At 34.6% G+C, this 19638-nt stretch overlaps 1 pseudogene; it reads left to right on the forward strand.

The window, feature by feature from the left end:
* Positions 1-336: 336 nt before the first annotated feature.
* Positions 337-915, forward strand: LOC110588849 (annotated as a pseudogene).
* The last annotated feature ends 18723 nt before the right edge of the window (positions 916-19638 follow it).

Genomic DNA, 19638 nt, shown 5'->3' on the forward strand with positions numbered 1-19638 from the left:
TGTTCAGTGATTTCTATGAAACAAGAGAATAGTCTGGACAAATGTAGGGTTTCTGGGAATAGAAAGAAATGAATGGATGATAGATGTTTGGAAATAGAAACCACAGGGTTCAGAGACTGATTGGATTGTACCAATTGGTCTCACTTATGGAATGTCAAGTGTTAGAGATTTCACTTCCCTAATGTTTTCCTCATCTTCACTGGGAGATTCACTTGTTGTTCTGTCCTCCTAGGAAATTATGAGACATTATATAAAATAGAATTAAAGAATGTAGGCTTTGGGTGATCCCATCCGTGAGGGGTTTGTGGGCGAGCCCTGGGTCTCTCGCGCAAGGAGATGGATGAGGATGGGTTTCCTCTCAGGAGGGTCAGGCACAGACCTGACCAAAGTGCCAGCTGTCCCACCGAAAACACCAGTGGCATTTTCTAAACCAGTTTGTAGTGAACACTTTACAGTTCCTCAACCACTTTCCTATGGCTTGTAAGGAGAAACTGGCAGAACTTTCTCTTCATATCTAACAAATTAGAACAACTCTCAGTATTTTCGTTGCAAAATTGTCATTTATCCCAGGCCTAGATGATGTCACATTTGAAGTGTCTCCTGTAAGTGACACTGGTATCACAAATGAATCAATCACATTCTGAAACCACTTCAGAGCAATCACAGCAGAACAGTATCTCCTGGACCACAGGAGAGTGAAATAACATCAGAAAATATCTTACTTGTAGCCAAGGACCCAAGATATGCCAGATATCTCAAAATGGCTCACGTGGGTATTCCAGTAATGGCAATAAGATTACAGAAAAATGATATTGGAAGGACCCATGCCTTCTTGAGAGGTCACATGTTCCAGTACCTAATAGCAAAGGTGAAACAAAAGAAAGTTCGGATAGTCAATCTTCTTTTAGTGACTAAACTTAATTTTGGTAGAAGTTACATGTACATGTGTAGGTCTTTGTTTACATTCTGTAAGAAAGCCTGAACTTGAACTCTTAGAGAAACATCAAAGGGCTATATATCCACCACCAAGTTCTTCTATGTTAAAAAAAAAAAAGGACAAAGCATTTATAACCAAAGAAAAAAAAAAAGAATGCAGGCTTTGGGAAAGCCAGATCCTAATACTGAATTTCCGACTCACAGATGGACCTTGATGAAGTTGTTTCTCCTTTCTAAGCCTCCATTTCCTTATTAGTGAAATGAAGATAATTCCCTCCTGGGATTTTTGTTATTATTAACTTAGATGATGTATATGAATTATGTAACTTCATGCTTGCCACTTAGTAAATGCAGAAGATGCAGGAACTGTTACTGTTATTAAGAATTTACATAGCTTCCTCAACATAAAAGTCATACACTTCCAGGAGGCAGGAAGGCCATCTTACTTATTTCAACAAAGTATGATGTCTAAACATAGCCATGCCGTAAGAGGTTTAAATTTGTGTGGAGTCAAACTAAATATAAGCGAAGACTAGTGATTCTGAGCAGAGTTATGCAGGAACTTTCAACTTATTCCACACTGCTGTCCATTCTCTTCTTAGTTCACTATTCTTTCTGACTTCAGGGAGCGTTCCATCAGTGAACAGTGATTTCATTTATGGCCATTTCCTATACATGGCCCATCAAGTATGTTCAATATAGATCTGTCTTCAGAATATTCATGTCAAGTTATTAATAGCTAACAATGTTCATTTGCAATTTATTGGGGAGAAGATTTAAATAAATATATTTTAAGTCAGGTACTGGTCTTGTATTGGTAACTTTGGGGATTGATCTTTTTCTAATATGTCTCAACTCTAAGATAGAGATAGCAATCTCTCCTACTCCTAAGGATCTCTTATGTTAGCTGCCTCCTCATTTTAACATAAATTCAGATATGAGTATTAGGAAGGATTACAAAAGGTCCAGTCCCTTGCTTTCAGAAACATAGGATACATTTTTCTTCATTCTTCATTTTAAATAACTTGAGTCTCAACAATATTAAGTAACCTGCACATAGGTAGTAAGAGACTGGGTGACTTGTACTTTCTGTCTTCTGTTTATAGTATCACATAGAGCTCCATACCGAACAAACCCCAAAATGGGCCCCACTGTAGATTAGGAAAATGTGTTAGTGGTACCCATAACCAATCTAATAATGAAAGTTATTAAGCAGAGGGACTTGCCCATCGATGTGAATCTCTGAATACAAAGCCTGACATGGATTTCTCGCAGGCGCCAATGCAGTTTCAAAAGCCATTTGGATTTTTTTTTCTCTTGAATGTCTGATTATAAAACTTTGAAATATAAAGCTTCAGCATGAAAACCCTGACATAGCCTTAACTACTGTAAAACTAGCAGGCAAAGCTATAATAATTTCAGCTTTATAACATCTAAAATTGAATTACTCTCATTTCATGGCAGAGTCAATATTGCTAATGGATTAAAAACATGGCTGATAAAAGTATTGTTGAATTCATTTTGGGGGAATCATGAAAAAAATGATTTTTCTTGTGGTCTGTGGCAATTGAAACTTGGCATTAATCTGAAAAGAAACCTCATACACTGTCGTAAGTAAATGCTTGAAGGTCAAAATAAATGAGGTTAAAAGTGGGTCTGATTAAGTGGTTGTGAATGTTTTCTGGCATACCCCATTCTATTACTAAAATACCAGTGGGAGACTGGGGCCCTACTGTGAAAGGCCTGATCTACAAAGGAGACAGTCAATGGCAAGAGACTATCCATGAAGTTGGATATTACAGAAGTTTCTGTAAGCATATTCTAGGAATCTGTCAGTAGGACGATGGATTGAGAATCCTAGGAAAGTGATTAGTCTACACTGCTTTTCAGCTTTGTACATTTGGACCAATCTTCTCTCTGGGTTTACTGTATCTACCAAATAAGGGGACAGTCTGCTAGAATATGACTGTTTTATGCTCTGCGATTCTATAATATCCAGTACAGGTACCATATTCACGTCATTTAGAATGTTCTGAATTTGCAAATTTAATAGTTAGCTTATTGAGGCCTGCTTTAATGCTGGATGTGGCCTTTTTGCCCCCAAAACAAAAGTTCTCCATTTTTTTACTATCAAAAAGCATGAACAGTTAAATATTAAAATTAATTTTTTAAGATTTTATTTATTAGAGAGAATGCACCAGAGAGAAGGCAGGAGTGGAGGGGAGGAGCAAAGGCATAGGGAGAAGCAGACTCCCCACTGAACAGGGATCCTGACACAGCGCTCAATCCCAGAGTCCCGGGATCAAGCCCCGCATTGGGCTCCCTGCTCTGCGGGAAGCCTGCTTCTCCCTCTCCCACTCCCCCTGCTTGTGTTCCCTCTCTCGCTGTGTCTGTCTCTGTCAAATAAATAAATAAAATCTTTAAAAAAAAAAATCTTAGGCTTTCAATCAGCCATCCATAGCATCTATAGTTAGTGGTAAAAGTCTTGCTTTAGGATTAAGAATCTTTAATTCAGTTTCTAGTTCTGTCTTCTGTGCCACATTTCATCTCTCTATATAAATGTTTTCTATATCTCAAAACTTGTAGAAAATGTCACATGTCAGAATGTGATAATTTTACCAATAATGTATAATTTGAGTATAATCATGATGCAGTAAGCAGTTCTACTCACATACACACATACATGGTCATGCACATACACAAGCCTGTACTCTTAAAAATGATGATCTATTAAAGATAAATGCTGAGAACTGTCCTAAATTAAAAGAAATGATAAAAAATGTGAAAACTAAATGAAATGTTTGGTTCTTGATTGATTTCTGGGCAGAAAAAAAATCGTATTAAAGATAGAACTGGAATAATTTTTTTAAAGTTGAAAATGAACTATATATTAGATAGTAGTATTATATTAATGCTAAATTTTCTAAATTTAATGCTTGTGCTATGTTCCTGTAGGAATATGTCCTGTTTTTAGTAGATACTTGCTTAGGTACTTAGGATGAAGCAGTGCAATGAGTGCAACTTACTCTCAAAAGTTCAGTAAAATAGTAAGAATTATAAGAACAAGGATATGCCAAAATATTAACAATTTGGTGAACCTATGTGAAATTTTTTCAACCCTAATTATATAAAGGAGATCTGTCTCTAATCTGAGAGACTAATAACAAAATATATCCTTCTCTAGGTCATCTTAGCCTTAAATAATCCCTACAATTTTTCTATAATATTCAACTATTATTTGGGCACCTGGGTGGCTCAGTCGGCTAAGCAGCTGCCTTCAGCTCAGGTCATGATCCCGGGGTCCTGGGATCAAGCCCCACATCCGACTCCCTGCTCGGCGGGGAGCCTGCTTCTCCCTCTCCCTCTGCCTGCCTCTCTGCCTACTTGTGCTCTCTCTGTCTCTGTCAAATAAATAAATAAAATCTTAAAAAAAAATTCAGCTATTATTTAATAATAACCAAGGTTAAGACTGGATAAGAACTGCACAAAAGGAGAATGAAAGGAGACTTGCCAGGTATCTGACATGAACTTTTAAAACAGCTGAATGAGGGGCGCCCGGGTGGCTCAGTTGTTAAGCATCTGCCTTGGGCTCAGGTCATGGTCCCAGGGTCTTGGGATCGAGCCCCACATCGGGCTTCCTGCTCAGTGGGAGGCCTGCTTCTCCCTCTCCCACTCCCCCTGCTTGTGTTCCCTCTCTCGCTGTGTCTCTCTCTGTGAAATAAATAAATAAAATCTTAAAAAAAACCCAGCTGAATGAAATATTAAATAAATGAAAGAAATAATGCAAAAATATTGCAAAGAACTGGATATAATAAAAATCAATTGAAAAATTCTAGTACTAAAAAAAGTAAAATGAAATTAACTCAATTATGTGTTTCAGAGCAGATTAAAAACAGTTGAAGAGAATTAGTGGATTGAATGACATGACAGAGAAAGTATGCTAGCGGAAAAATGCCAATAAAAAAATAATGGAAAATGCAGAAAAGAATGTAATAAAATAGGGAGAAATTAAAAGGTATTTTATTTATATATATATATATATGTTTGGAATCTCAGAGTAGTAGGAGAATGAACACAAGGTAGATAATAGAATAAAATAGAATAAAAGTAGAAGAGAATTTTCCAAAACTGAGAAAATGCATCAAGCCACAGGTCCGAGAAGTGCAATATATTTAAGAGAAATATAACGAAAACCATAATATCTTAAAAGCAGCCAAAGTAAGGAAAAATAAATATTTAAAAGAACAATACAAGGGTGTACTGCTGAATTTTCAACACAAATACAGAAACCAAAAGAATTTTTTAATTCTTGAAAAATTATAAAATGAAGATTACAGAAAGTGTTTTTTAGAAATCATTGAACACTATATCAAAAACTGATGAAGTACTGTATGTTGGCTAATTGAATATAAATTTAAAAAAGAGCTTTTTAGATAAGCAACAACTATGAAATTTTAGTGAGTCTCTCTCTCTCTCTCTCTCTCTCACATACACACAGCCCTACCTAAAACGTACTTCAAACAGAAGGAAGATGACTCATGATAATAAACGTAGAGATGCAGGGTAGAATCAAGAGTGGATAAAGGGGTATGTGTGTGGATACATCTGATAAAACACTTACAGTATAAATTAGTTATTATTTATCATGGGGTCCTAAACATATCGAGAATTAAGATGCATGGTGATAGTGGAACGTAGGGCAGAAGGGGAATAAACAAATGTTCTCAGAACTCATATTTTTGAAAAGTGGGTAAAGGACCAATTCATATTAACCTTGAATAAAGTATATTTTTTATAGCTAAGGTAAACACTAAAAGAAAGAAAAATGAGAATGTGTAAATAATAAAATAATTGAGGGAGAAAATGAAACAATACATTAATGATTAATTTACCAAAGACAAGAAAGAGAGATTTGTGAACATAGAACATGAAACAAATACAAAAATGGTAATAAGATAGTAGATTTAAACCTGAATGTATCAGGAATTATATTAAAGGCAAATTAACTGATTTAAACAATAAAGATGGTCTATTTAAAATAGAGCTACCTTAAGTAGTTAGCTAGATAGATACATGGATAAATTATAGAGCAAGGTATCAAAACAGCTAAAGTAATTGATTTGTGTTACCTCTTTATCTTAATGTAAAGCCCTGTGATGATTAGATTAAGATGGTACCATCATTTTACAAATACAACAAATTTAATTCAATAAATATGTAGATATTAAGTGGCTGCTAGTGTTGCCATAACCCTGATATGACTTATGCCAACACTGAATAAATATCATACCAGGTGTCTATTCAGAGCTTGTGAAGCCAGTTGACCCAACTGTGTGTCACAGATCTGTCATCCTTTTTATTGCTCAAATTCCAATTATTATGGCTATATATCTTCTCTGGATTCTCATTCCCAGATCGTTCAGAGCTTCCAGCCCCCATGTCCCAACTGTCTGCTACTGTCCTTGATCTCGACCTCTATTCCACGACACACAAATTTCCATATATCTTTAAGTGGTTTATTGATTGTCCTTGTTTTATTTTATCATTTTGTTTTAACTGTAGTAATTTTAATAGAATACTACCCATTCCTCCACTACCACTGGATCAGAACACAAATCAGCATGTTTCTAATTCATGCTAGAAATGAATATATCCTGGAAGTTAATGTTTCCATCCAACTATTTCACTGACTATGATTACTCCTCATTTTATCCCTACCGTCTATCAACCTTCTGGTCTCTCCCATATATTTGTTGAACATATTGACATTAAACTCAGAAACTTTAAAAAATATCTTGTCCCATCCTGCAATAGTTTCAATACTTTTGAAGGTGACCTATCCAAGTCTTTTAGTTGTTTAACATATACCGTTTTTGTGACCTTCATTCTATAAACATATAATACCCTGGATCTTGTTATTACTGGGAATCACTGTGCTTCTGTAATACCTAATTACTGTATCACATTCTGACGACAGCTTTTTAAGCCCAAGTTCTCTTGTTCTTTGCTTCCCACAAGAACACATTTTCTGACTGTATCCTATTTTCAAGGACTCTTACTCCCTTTATTCTCCCTTATTAATGCTTTTATTTATAGTATCTAACTCCCTCCCTTTGCTTCAGACTAGCGACCCCTCCTTTCTTCATATCTTTGTTTATTCAGTATGTAATTCTTTTTCCATAATTTTAAACTCATATTTACAAAAAACCTCAGCCCCTTTGCCCACTTGCAATTCCATTGCTATCCCTACACTAAACTGCACACTTGGATCAATATAAATATTTGCCTTATTCCATTCTTTACTTGGGTAGCTAAAAAAAGTAAGCCCACCATACCCTCCTCCCCAACTCCTGACTGCCCCTGGGGAGCTTTTGCCTTTTTTTTTTTCACCCCAGAGAAAATAATTTGATAAGAACTTTCTAAACTATCTACCTCTTATATAAACTTAACTGTAGCTATATCTATCTTTATCTCCATTTCTTCTTTATGTAATATAACAGTTACTTCATTCTATCTTAATTTATAACCTTACACTGCTCTCTAGATTCCATAAGACTGTGCCTTTTTAAGGATAAAATTGCATTATCCTTTTATTTATCCTATTTCTCAACTTTTTCCACTTAGGTTTTCTCAGCCTCTGTACTTCGAACATAAATACATTCAAACCATCATCAAATAAACAAAAAGCATTGATCTTACATCTAATGGAGCATTATTGTTATTTCATTGTATTTACAGAAAAAATATTCTAAAAACTGCCTGTACTTGAAACATGAGTTTCTTGAAATCCCACTCACTGTTTGGTAGGATAGGGCTTCTTTTCGTATCATTACACCACTGAAACCGTATCAAAATCATCATTAAAGACTATGTTGTAGCTAAGTTAAAATATATATTTATATTCCTTATTTCTGAAGCATTGGGCAATTGTCGCAGTTTAGGTTCCTTGAGAAGAAGTCTCTGAGATTTAACATGCAAAAGTTTCTTTGGGATCAACACCTATTGAGAGAAGGAAGCAGGATTGGGTAGAAGGAAAAGTTGAAATATGACACAGTCTCATTGGAGGCCTAAACCAACCCTATGGGCAATTCTGAAGTTGAGATGACATGGGGATTTTCCTGAGTTAGAACATGAAGAGTGGAGCTTTACAATGAGCAGTTGTATGTGGACGTTGAGAAGGAGATGTGGACTTGGGTGAGACAGTTCTCTTCAACTAGGGACATCTTTCTAGAGGGTTTAAAAGCTCAAGGCTGTCTGCCCACAGCACTGCCAGCTATTAGAGAAATACATTCTTTATTTCTGAAGGGGATCTAAGTAGTGCATCATAGAATCCAATACAGCAATGTTTACCAGTCGGGCTTCTTAATAAATTTCTTTTCCATATGGATTACAACTACCCCTACAAAACTTGTCAAGAAGAGTTAATTATTAAAAATTGATGTTGAGTAATTCTCCTCAACTGGCTGGCTCCTCACCTGCCTTCTGGTGATTCTAGGAGAGATGCACGGAGGAGAATGCCAAACAAAAAGGCCCTTTTTACTAATTGTGTGTCTGACTGCATTCCAAAGGCTTTGTCTGGTCATGTTTCCTAATCATAAACTCTTAAACTTTTATAAGTTACAATGGAACTATATCGTGATAACTCTAATAATATCCATTTCTAGCCCAGTGTATTTCCCTGAGCTCCAAAGATATATATCTAATTATTTACTAGACACCTCCATGACTAACATTTCAACTTAACATATCTAAAATAAACTCATTATTTTTTATCTTAAAAAATGTTTATTTCTCTATATCCTTTTGAAAAATAAAATTTGATATTAAATTGTTCATTCATAGAAAAGATACGCAAATAATGATTGCACAGAGAAATTATAAGAAATTAAACACACCCATTAAGTGCCACCTACGTCAAGAAATAAAACACTCTGAGGACAATAGAAACCTTTTTTTAGGTCCACTTTTTCTCCAGAGGTAACCATTATCATGATTTTAGGCTTTTTCTTTCTTGCCCTGTTTTGCCTTCATTTTCTCCAGTTTTATTGAGGTATAACTGCATAAAATGTTGTATAAGGTGTAAAATGTGCTGATTTGATACACATATATATTATGAAATGATTACCACAGTTAGGTTAGTTTACATATCCGTCATCTCACATAATTACCATTTGGGTTTTTTTTGTGGTAAGAACATTTAACATCTACTCTCTTAGCAACTTTCAAATATTTGATACAGTATTGTTAACTATAGTCACCATGCTGTACATTAGATGTCCAGCATTTATTCATCTTATAATTGGAAATCTGTATCCTTTGACCAACACTTCCCCAGTTCTCCCGTTTCTCAATCCCTGGCAACCACCATTCTACTCTGTTTTCATGAGTTTGACATTTTTAAATTCTCATATAAGTGAGATCATACACAATTTGTCTTTCTCTGACTTATTTCACTTAGCATGTTTTCAAGTTCCATCCATATTATTGAAAATGACAATTTCCTTCTCTTTATGGCTGAGTAATATTCCATTTTACACACATACACACATCACGCACACACAGACATACACACCACGTTTTCTTTATTCATGCACCCATCTATGGACATTTATGTTTCTTCTTTAATTTGATTTATTCCACCAAAAGTTAACCCTTATAAACAAAATGAACATATAATCTCCTTATATCTAATAATTCTTTCATCCGTACTTAATGTAAATGAATGAATATTAGCTCATGTTTTAGAGCTTATTATTTGAGTGGAAGAATATTAAACAGTTCATGGCTAGAGAGTTTGCTTAACACATAAAACAGTGGTGGGTATTAATGCCAAGCCCATAGCATTCTTAAAGAATCATGTTAAAAATATTTTTCTGGGGCACCTGGGTGGGTCAGTCGTTAAGCGTCTGCCTTCGGCTCAGGTCATGATCCCAGGGTCCCGGGATCAAGCCCCGCATCGGGCTCCCTGCTCAGCGGGAGGCCTGTTTCTCCCTCTCCCACTCACCCCAGCTTGTGTTCCCTCTCTCGCTGTGCCTCTCTCTGTCAAATAAATAAATGAATAAAATCTTTAAAAAACATTTTTTTTCTTTTATCTTTACTTCCTCAATTTATTTCTTCAATCTAAACAGCTATCCCTGGAAATTGGGATCATTAGTCATACCCCCATTCCTCTTTTAAAAATTCTTTCTTATTCAAATATTAACATAAAAAGATATCAATTCATTATTTTTTCAGCACTTTTGAGATGCCTACTACATAAAAGGGACTGGATAAGACATCATGTCTGTAAAGCAAACATAACTGTTCATGGAAAGTCCACAGAGTAGCAGTAGTAAAGAAGTAGAATATATTCTCATAAAAGTGATTTGATTGATTTGATTAAATTGAAGAGTTTATTGGACCTAAATATGTGATGACAGTATCAAGATTACCTGGAAACATTAAAAATTCCAGTAGTGGTCAGTTCTTAACACATACTTGTTGAATCGAATCATGTGTTTTGCATTTTGTGCAATGCTTTTTTACTCTAAGAGATAATAGTCAAGAAAAAGATAAATGGACACGCTTGCATCTCAATAATGAAGACATTTTGAAGTATTACTCTGATGTACATATGATTGATTAGAATACTTCAAAGTACTTCTTGTTTGTAGAAGTGAAAATAAAACACTAGAAAAACTTCCCTATTGCAATGGAAAAATTTGTCATTAGAATTAATGTTAAATGATTTTTCATGCCTGTCCTCTCCATTTTAGGCTTTGGTAGAATTTTAATAATGCAGATGCTACATGCATTATGTTGATAAGATTCTATCAGTAGGTTATATAGGTGGTGAATTTATGCCCATTAATTTGAAATGTGAGTTGGGGGAAAAAAATCTAACTAATTGGATAGATTGTCCAACTTGTAAGATTTATTATTTCATTTTGAATTGATTACTTCTATCAAAAGGCATAGATTTACTTAATATAATTAAACAACCAGGCTATTTGCTGTTATATGGTAACTAGCATATTTTCAGGGCATGGTGCAATGGATGAATTGATCTACCTAACACAATTACACCTGTTCATTGGGCTTATAAAAGAAGGCTAAGAAATTCCAATAAGTAATTTCAATCTGTTATAATAAATGGAAACTAAATCTGAAAAGCTGTTGAATCTGAGACAGGAAAAGAAAGGAAAAACAGTTTATTTTGTTTTGCAAGTTTGTCCTTTGATAGTTCTTACATTTAACCAGTGAAAATAACAAAGCACACATCAGTCTGGCATGAAAGAAAGTAGATGTGGATTTTTCTCCTACATTGCAGAATATTATTATTCAAGTAGTACATAGTTTTCAGATGTTGAGCAATCGTTGTTCTTTCAGCATAGTGAAAAAAATAAAGCGAGGCTGTTTTAAAGCAGGAAAGATTATACTGTGCAGTAAGGAGAGACTTCATGAATATCAGTGATGTGTCACCATCATGTAGCCCAGTGTATCCTCTAATGGTAATATAGACTGGAGTTATTTGTCTGGGTCATTGTTGGGGTTAACACAACTGCCAAGAGTCAAGGAGTATGTAGTAACATGAAGAAATGGGAGGTCAATCTGTCTCCATCTATCTGTCATCTATCTATCATCTGTCTGTCTATCCATCATCTATCTATGTTAGTTTGCAATGCTTTCAGTTACAAAATATAAGACAAAACAAATTAAAACAAAAACAACTAAGTCACTTAACTAATAGGTGTGTTTTGTTTTGTTTTCACTCAGCAAGAAGTCTGCAAGTAGGCTCTCCACATTCAGGGCTGCTACTAAAACTTGGTAATGTTTTTGGGAGCAGGGTTATTCTAATAGTTTTTCTACACTATCTTTAGTGCATAAACCTTCATCCTTATGCTTACCACTTTTATTACTTAGGAGAGGTTGGAAGATTCTGTAGTATTTACATACAGCTCTGCTTCAGGGGCTCAACACAACCAAAGTGTATTTTCTCATGCAGAGTCCAGTGTGCATGCAAGTGACTCTCTGTGGCTGCTCTCCTCCATGCAATAACAAAACATTCCAAGCCACTTTGATCTGTAGGTTCAGCCATCTCAGCACAGTATTTCCATAGCCCCCATTGGAAAGGAAAAAAGAGGAAGACTGGGTTTTTCACTGCCTCTACCTGGAAGTGACACATGTCATTTCCATCCATAGTCAGTCATATGGGGCAATGAGTATAGTTTCGCATGTACCCATGACACAGGGAGATTTAGATATTAGGAATAATAGCAATGTATAACTCATTACTGTATGGTTTTAAAATGGCAGTTGTATAAGGTAACAGTAAATTCAGTCTGTATGTATGCTTTCTAAAGATAAAAAAAATAGAAAGGGGTAGGGAAAGATGAATTGAGAAAGGAAGGGACAAAAAATGCTTTTATCTAGTTATACTTACTTTTTATTTGGAGTAGCACATTACTAAGATAGGCTTTTCTTAACAGAATAGGTGGGTTGTGCTATTTTGCACAAATAATTTTGTAAGAATATTTTGCCTCAGAGAACATTACAGAGTGTTGTCCAGATGGTGGTGAATGGGCTATTTGAATTGCAAACACTAAGGTTGAATTTTTGTTTATTATCTAGCTTTAGGAAGAAGTAGTCCCTGCTGCCCCATCACACTAAGGTACTATGTATTGTGGTTGGCAGCATCAGGCTCTTATATAATGTGATTCACAAAGATTAGAAGTGCGTCTTCTTCCCATGTATCGCTACAGGCCAAAGTTACAGAATCCACCTAGATGTCAGTAATGAGATGTTTGAGGCCATGGAATCATATAAGTTGTAGAGGATATTACCTTTGAAACTGACCCAGAAAAATTGCCAAGAATGAAGCTTGGAAGGTAAATGCTGCATAATGCTGTAGAGCCAGGGCTAACAGAAACCTGCAGAAGAGCATGTGAAGAATTTATCTTGAAATGTGCCTAAGAGCTCCTACTACCTTTCAGGTTGGAACACTGGCTTTACTTCTAGAACCTACAGAATTACCAGCCTCTTAGTGGAAAGGTGTGTTTCTGGCTAACCCATGAATGTGCCAGCAGATGCCTCCACAATATCTGATGGTGTGTTTTGGGGAAAAGACAAAAACTTCTGGGGACTTACTGGGATTAGGACTTACTGCCTTTCCCCTCCATCAATGTTTTAAAATGTCAATGCTGAGAAAAGGGCAATAGTCACAGTTACTGTTGTGACTAAGTAACATTTCTAACTCCAGGGCCTCAAAATGATAATAATAAAAAATAGTATTCAGTTTATATCATGGAGATCAACCATACTTCTTGTGGGGATATATGAAAAATTACAGATTTTCAGTCAGATAATAGGCCACATCATGCCATGCCATACCATACCATACTATATTTAATATAAACGTCTCCCCAGTTCTGCTTTGATTTTTCTCTATTTTATCTCTATAATGATGATGATGATGATGATGATGATGATGATGATGAAGAATCTGGTGACTCCAGAAATACTTCATGAAGGGGATTTTCGGTACTAGGAGCATTTTTGCTCCCAAATGATTTCTTGTGACACTAGAAATGTTAAAAATAGACTAAAGAGTTCAAGGGGTGGATGTTTCTTCTGTTCTTTACAGTGGTAGGTCTGATATATATACTAATTCAAAAAAGAGGTATTAGTATAATCCAAATATAAATTATTTCTTTTTTTTATTTAAAGATTTTTATTTATTTATTTGACAGAGAGAGACATAGTGAGAGCAGGAACACAAGCAGGGGGAGTGGGAGAGGGAGAAGCAGGCTTCCCGCGGAGCAGGGAGCCCGATGTGGGACTCGATCCCAGGACCCTGGGATCATGACCTGAGCCGAAGGCAGACGCTTAACGACTGAGCCACCCAGGCGCCCCAAATATAAATTATTTCTAATGAAACTTAAGAAAATGTAGGAATTCTTTGAATTGAATACACTACTTAGTTTTGAATTTTTCCAGAGTGTCTCAGGGTTTAAGGGGACTAAGAATGTCCTCTACTCCCACTCCTTAAATGCTATTTTGAGAATGGAATTACTAAAATAAAGATCTTTCTTCTTTACTTTCCAGTTATTGAGTCTCCTATAGTCTTCTATTCAGTTATTTATATTCAAATATCAATCCATGGTGTATCTAATAGACTGGTTCCAGAACATCAGTGATATGTGAATGGACACCTACTGGCCACCTGGGCACATTAAAGGTCTCATAGTTATGGATATTATTTATAACCAGGGAAATAATATTTACTTTAAACATTGTATTTACTATGATACTTTAGTCATTTTTACCTTTGTACCATGTTTATTCCAGGGACTCTGCTAAGATATCCAATATCTTTGAAATCTATTAAAAATTATACGAAGCTTTGCTATTATCATTAATTGAAATAAATATAGTTCCTCCTGGTTGAGTCCTGACCATGTCAGGTAATGCATTAAGCCCTGGACATACTATCTGGTTTAAATCTCATATCTGCACAATGAGGCCAGTATCATCTCCACCTTCTAGAAAGATTGAGTGATTTGAGCCACGTCTCTCACTCCTGCCTGTACTCCTGGCAGTTGTGCTGTTGGAAACAATTTCCTTTTTTTAAAGCCCGTACCTGCTAGGCATATAATGATGTTTTTGTTTCTTGGTGGAATGAATGAATTAGCTAAAGGAACTAACAAGTGAAATGATTAGTTTTGCTAGGAAGGTTTACCAAATTAAAAAAATGTAAGATTTATTCAGTTAGTGTGTTAGATCTGGGCAGTTATAGAAAAGTCCATTTTAAACAAATAATCTAGGCTACAGGCTGAGAAAGAAAGAATATTAAAAATAATTAAAATAGTAGCCACTTTTTCATTTAGTTGTGAATGTTAGTAAACAGTTATATGTCACTAAACATTTCTTCCATAAACTAGACTAGTATATTTCAACACTTTCTACCCTATCCTCACTTTGATAAACAAAGACTCAATGGCCTCCTTTAATGTTACTTAAAATTTCAAATTAGATTATTATCAACAAATGGAACTGGGAAAATTGGATATCTATATACAAAAAAGAATGTTGATTCTTACTTTGCCCCATGTACAAAAAATTATCTCAAAATGGATTGTAGCTGTAAATGTAACACTTAGAAATATACATTTCTAGAAGAAAATATGGAGAAAAACTCTATAAACTGTTTAGACAAAGATTTCTTAGATACAGGACACATGAACCCTAAAAGAATATGTTGATAAATTGAACTTAATCAAAATTTAAAACATTTACTCTCTGAAAGATGCTGCTGAGAGAATGAAAATAGAACTCATATGTGAAAGTCATAAAGAAGATAACTCATATCCTGAATTTATAAAGAAGTCTCAGAATGCAATAATAATAAATAGCCCAATAAGAAAATGGACAAAAGATTTGAGTAAACACTTCACCAAATAAGATATTTAGATAGTAAATGTGCATATGAAAAGGTGATCAACATCATTAGTTTTTAGGGAAGTAAAATTCAAAAACTAAAGCCACAAAGAATATAACAGCATACCTATTAGAATGACTAAAATTTTAAATACTGACCATACCCACATACTGCGGAGGAGGCAGTACTCTTGTATAATTCTAGAGGGTAATGTAAAATGGTACAACTGTTTGACAACTTGTCAGTGTCATAAAAAATTAAATATATACCTACTATATGATCTAGCCCTGCCACACCTGCATGGTTGCCTAAGAGAAAACATATATCCGGACAAAAACTTATACACATAGAGCAGCATTACTTGTAATAGCTAAACTGTAGAACAACTCAAATTCTCCATCAACAGATAAATGGATAAACAAATTGTAATATAGCCATACAATGGAAAACTACTCAGCAATATAAAAGGAATGAATTATTAATATACAAGACAACACAGATAAATCTCAAAATAATTATGCTGAGAGAAATAAGCCAGATAATATAAGAAGTCATATTGTATGACTTCATCTATAAAAAAGTCTGAAAATTCCAAACTAATACGTATTGATGGAAAGCATGCAAGTGATCGTCTGGGGTTGAGGGGAGGGAAAGCAAACAAGAGATTACAAGGAGGCACCAGTAAACTTTAGGAAGTAATGAATATGTTCATTATTTTGTTGTGGTGATGGTTTAATAAGTACCTATATATGTCAAAACTTAAATATAAAATTTTACACCTTAAATATGTGCAATTTTACCTTGATGCTATTTTTAAAGGCTCATCAAACTCTTAGAGATAATTATGTTTACTGATACTAGAATTATTCTAAAACAAGGCTTAATAAAATAGCCACTATAAATAATATAAGTAGAATAGAATAGAATAGAATATGCTTTTACAAACTGTGCCTTTCTACTTTGCTGGAGATTCTGATCCACCTCTGGCCCTTGAGAATTTTAGTCTGGACGACTAAGCCTACTTCTAGCCCACTTAGCATGCAGATTGCACTAACATGTACTACTTTTTTTTCTCTTTAAAAATAACTCCTTGGCTTTATAAAGGTCTTTATAGGCAGAAAACTCTAAGATGTTCATGTGTATGTATGTCCTGAAAGAACGTCAGCTTTGCAAATAATGACACACTTGTACAGGCCATTGTGGTTTTTTTTTTTTCAAAGAGCTTCTACATACATGATCTCATTTGATCCTCATATATCTCCTCATTCAGTCTCCCGTCATCCTGCTCACAGACAACTAACTTCCCAGCATTTTGGCATATACTCCACTGTCGCTGCCACTACCACCTATCAACAGAACACACATCTGATCCATCTCTGCCTCTAAAGTTTTTCATGCATGATTATTTGTGTTAAAGCCATAGGATGCCAGAGCTAGATGTACTTTTGAAAATTACCTCATATCTCTTATTTTACAGAAGACATTTAAACCCATAAAACTTGCTATCCTGCTTAGGAATCTAAAGCACCCTGATTACATGTCCATCAAATCTAAAATTCTCTAGCTGGCATGCAAAACACTCTGTAGTAATACCATATCTCCATGACAATATTATCTTTATTCCCACAAAGTTCTTTTATTTTCATGACATTTATCACATTCGTAATTTTTGACAACATATTCATTTATCTTAAATTTTATTTGTTATTATTGTTATTATTTTCTCTCACTGGCCCAGAAGATAGTAAGCTCAATGACAGCAATAATTGTATCTGTTTTGTGTAACACCAGACTCTAGCAGATTGTGTGGGACAAGTTCAATTTAGTAATTATTTGTTGAGTGATCAAAAGGATAATGAATAATACTTGGTATGTTCACTTCCTGTCAAATACACTAGGTTTTTCACTCTCACGACATTACATGTCCAGCCCCTCTTTCTTCTTTGCTTATGAAATGTTCATTTGATGGCGAAAGTAAGTAGATTTTATATCCATTTGATAGATGAAGGAAATGAGGATTAGAGTACTTAATTACTACTTAGCCAGTACTAGACATAGTATTTCTTGATTAAATTATTCCACTTGAATTTTTCCCTCCCCGTAAAGAATTACTATATGGATTTCTCTGCAAACAAAATGGAAAAGCTCCATAATCTTCACATATGATTTTAAATTGGGTTTTTGTGATATGTTGTGAAATCAGGCAAACACATTTGAAATGGATCAGAGAGGCACACACAAACAGTATAGAATTGTGTATTATACACATATATCAAATATTTTTTGACTTCCTCAAAACTAAGATCTTATATATAGCATCCTCAACTATTTCATGTAGATCCAATAAATAACAACACCTGTTGTTTCTTGAGTTTTTTATTTTAGCCATTCTGACAGGTGTGGAGTGATATCTCATTGTAGTTTTCATTTGCACTTCCCTGATAATGATAGATGTTGAGCATCTTGTGTCTGTTGATCATCTGTATGTCTCCTTCCCATTTTTTAAATTGGATTATTCATTTTTTGGGTGTTGAATTTGATAATTTCTTTATATATTTTGGATACTAACCTTTTATCATATACATCATTTGCAAATATGTTCTCCCATTCCATAGGTTGCCTTTTAATTTTGTTGATTGTTTCCTTTGCTATACAGAAACTTTTTATTTTGATGTAATCCCAATAATTTATTTTTCCTTTTGTTTCCCTTGCCTCAGAAGACATACATAGAAAGAAGTTGCTAGGGCCGATGTCAAAGATGTTGTTGCCTGTGTTTTCTCTACTAGGATTTTTATGGTTGCAGATCTCACATTTCGGTCTTTAATCCATTTTGAATTTATATTTTGTGCATGGTGTAAGAAAGTGGTCCAGTTTCATTCTTGCATGTTGCTGTGCAGTTTTCCTAACACCATTTGTTGAAGAGACTGTCTTTTTCCTATTGGATGTTCTTTCCTGCTTTGTCAAAGATTAATTGACTACATAATTGTAAGTTCATTTCTAGGTTTTCTAGTCTGTTCCATTGATCTATGTATCTGTTTTCGTGCCAGTACCATACTGTTTTGATTACTACAGCTTTGTAATATAACTTGAAGTCTGGAATTGTGATGCCTCCAGCTTTGGCTCTTTGGGGTCTTTTTGGTTCCATACAAATTTTAGGATTGCTTGTTCTAGCTCTGTGAAAAATGCTGTTGGTATTCTGATAGGGATTGTATTAAATATGATGATTGCTTTGGGTAGTATAGACATTTTAACAATATTTGTCCTTTCAATCCATGAGCATGGACTGTCTTTTCCATTTTTTTTTTTTTTTTGTATCGTCTTCAGTTTCTTTCATGAGAGTTTTATATTTTTCAGAGTACAGGTATTTCGTCTCTTTGGTTCAGTTTATTCCTAGGTATCTTATTGTTTTTGGTGCAGTAGTAAATGGGATTGATTACTTAATTTCTCTTTCTGCTGCTTCATCATTGATGTATAGAAATGCAACAGATTTCTGTATGTTGATTTTGCATCCTGTGACTTTACTGAATTTGTTATCAGTTCTAGCAGTTTTTTTGGTGTAATAGTTCACGTTTTCTATATATAGTATCATGTCATCTGCAAATAGTGAAAATTTTACTTCTTCCTTGCTGATTTGAATGCCTTTTATTTCTTTTTGTTGTCTGATTGCTATGGCTAAGACTGCCAGCACTATGTTTAATAAAAGTAGTGAGAGTGGATATCCCTGTCTTGTTAATGACCATAGAGGAAAAGCTTTCACTTTTTCCCCATTAAGGATGATATTAGCTTTGGGTTTTTCATATATGGCCTTTATTATGTTGAGGTATGTTTCCTCTAAACCTACGTTTTTGAGGGTTTTTATCATGAATGAATGTTGTACTTTGTCAAATGCTTTTTCTGCATCTACGAAATAATCATATGGTTCTTATGCTTTATTTTATTAATGTGATTTGTCACACTGAATGATTTGCAAATACTGAACAACTCTTACGACCTAGGAATAAGTCCTACTTGATCATGGTAAATTATTTTTTTATTGTATTGTTGGATTCAGTTTGCTAGTATTTTATTGAGAATTTTTGCATCTTTGTTCATCAGGGATATTGGCCTGTAATTCTCTTTTTTTAGTGTTGTCTTTATCTGTTTTTGGTATCAAGGTACTGCTGGAATGAATTTGGAAATACTCTTCCTTTTCTATTTTTTGGGATAGTTTGAGAAGAATAGGTATTAACTCTCTTTAAATGTTTGGTAGAATTTGCCTCTGAAGCCATCTGGTCAAGACTGATATT

Source organism: Neomonachus schauinslandi, chromosome 10 (genome assembly GCF_002201575.2).
Source record: "Neomonachus schauinslandi chromosome 10, ASM220157v2, whole genome shotgun sequence".
Taxonomy (NCBI): Eukaryota; Metazoa; Chordata; class Mammalia; order Carnivora; family Phocidae; genus Neomonachus; species Neomonachus schauinslandi.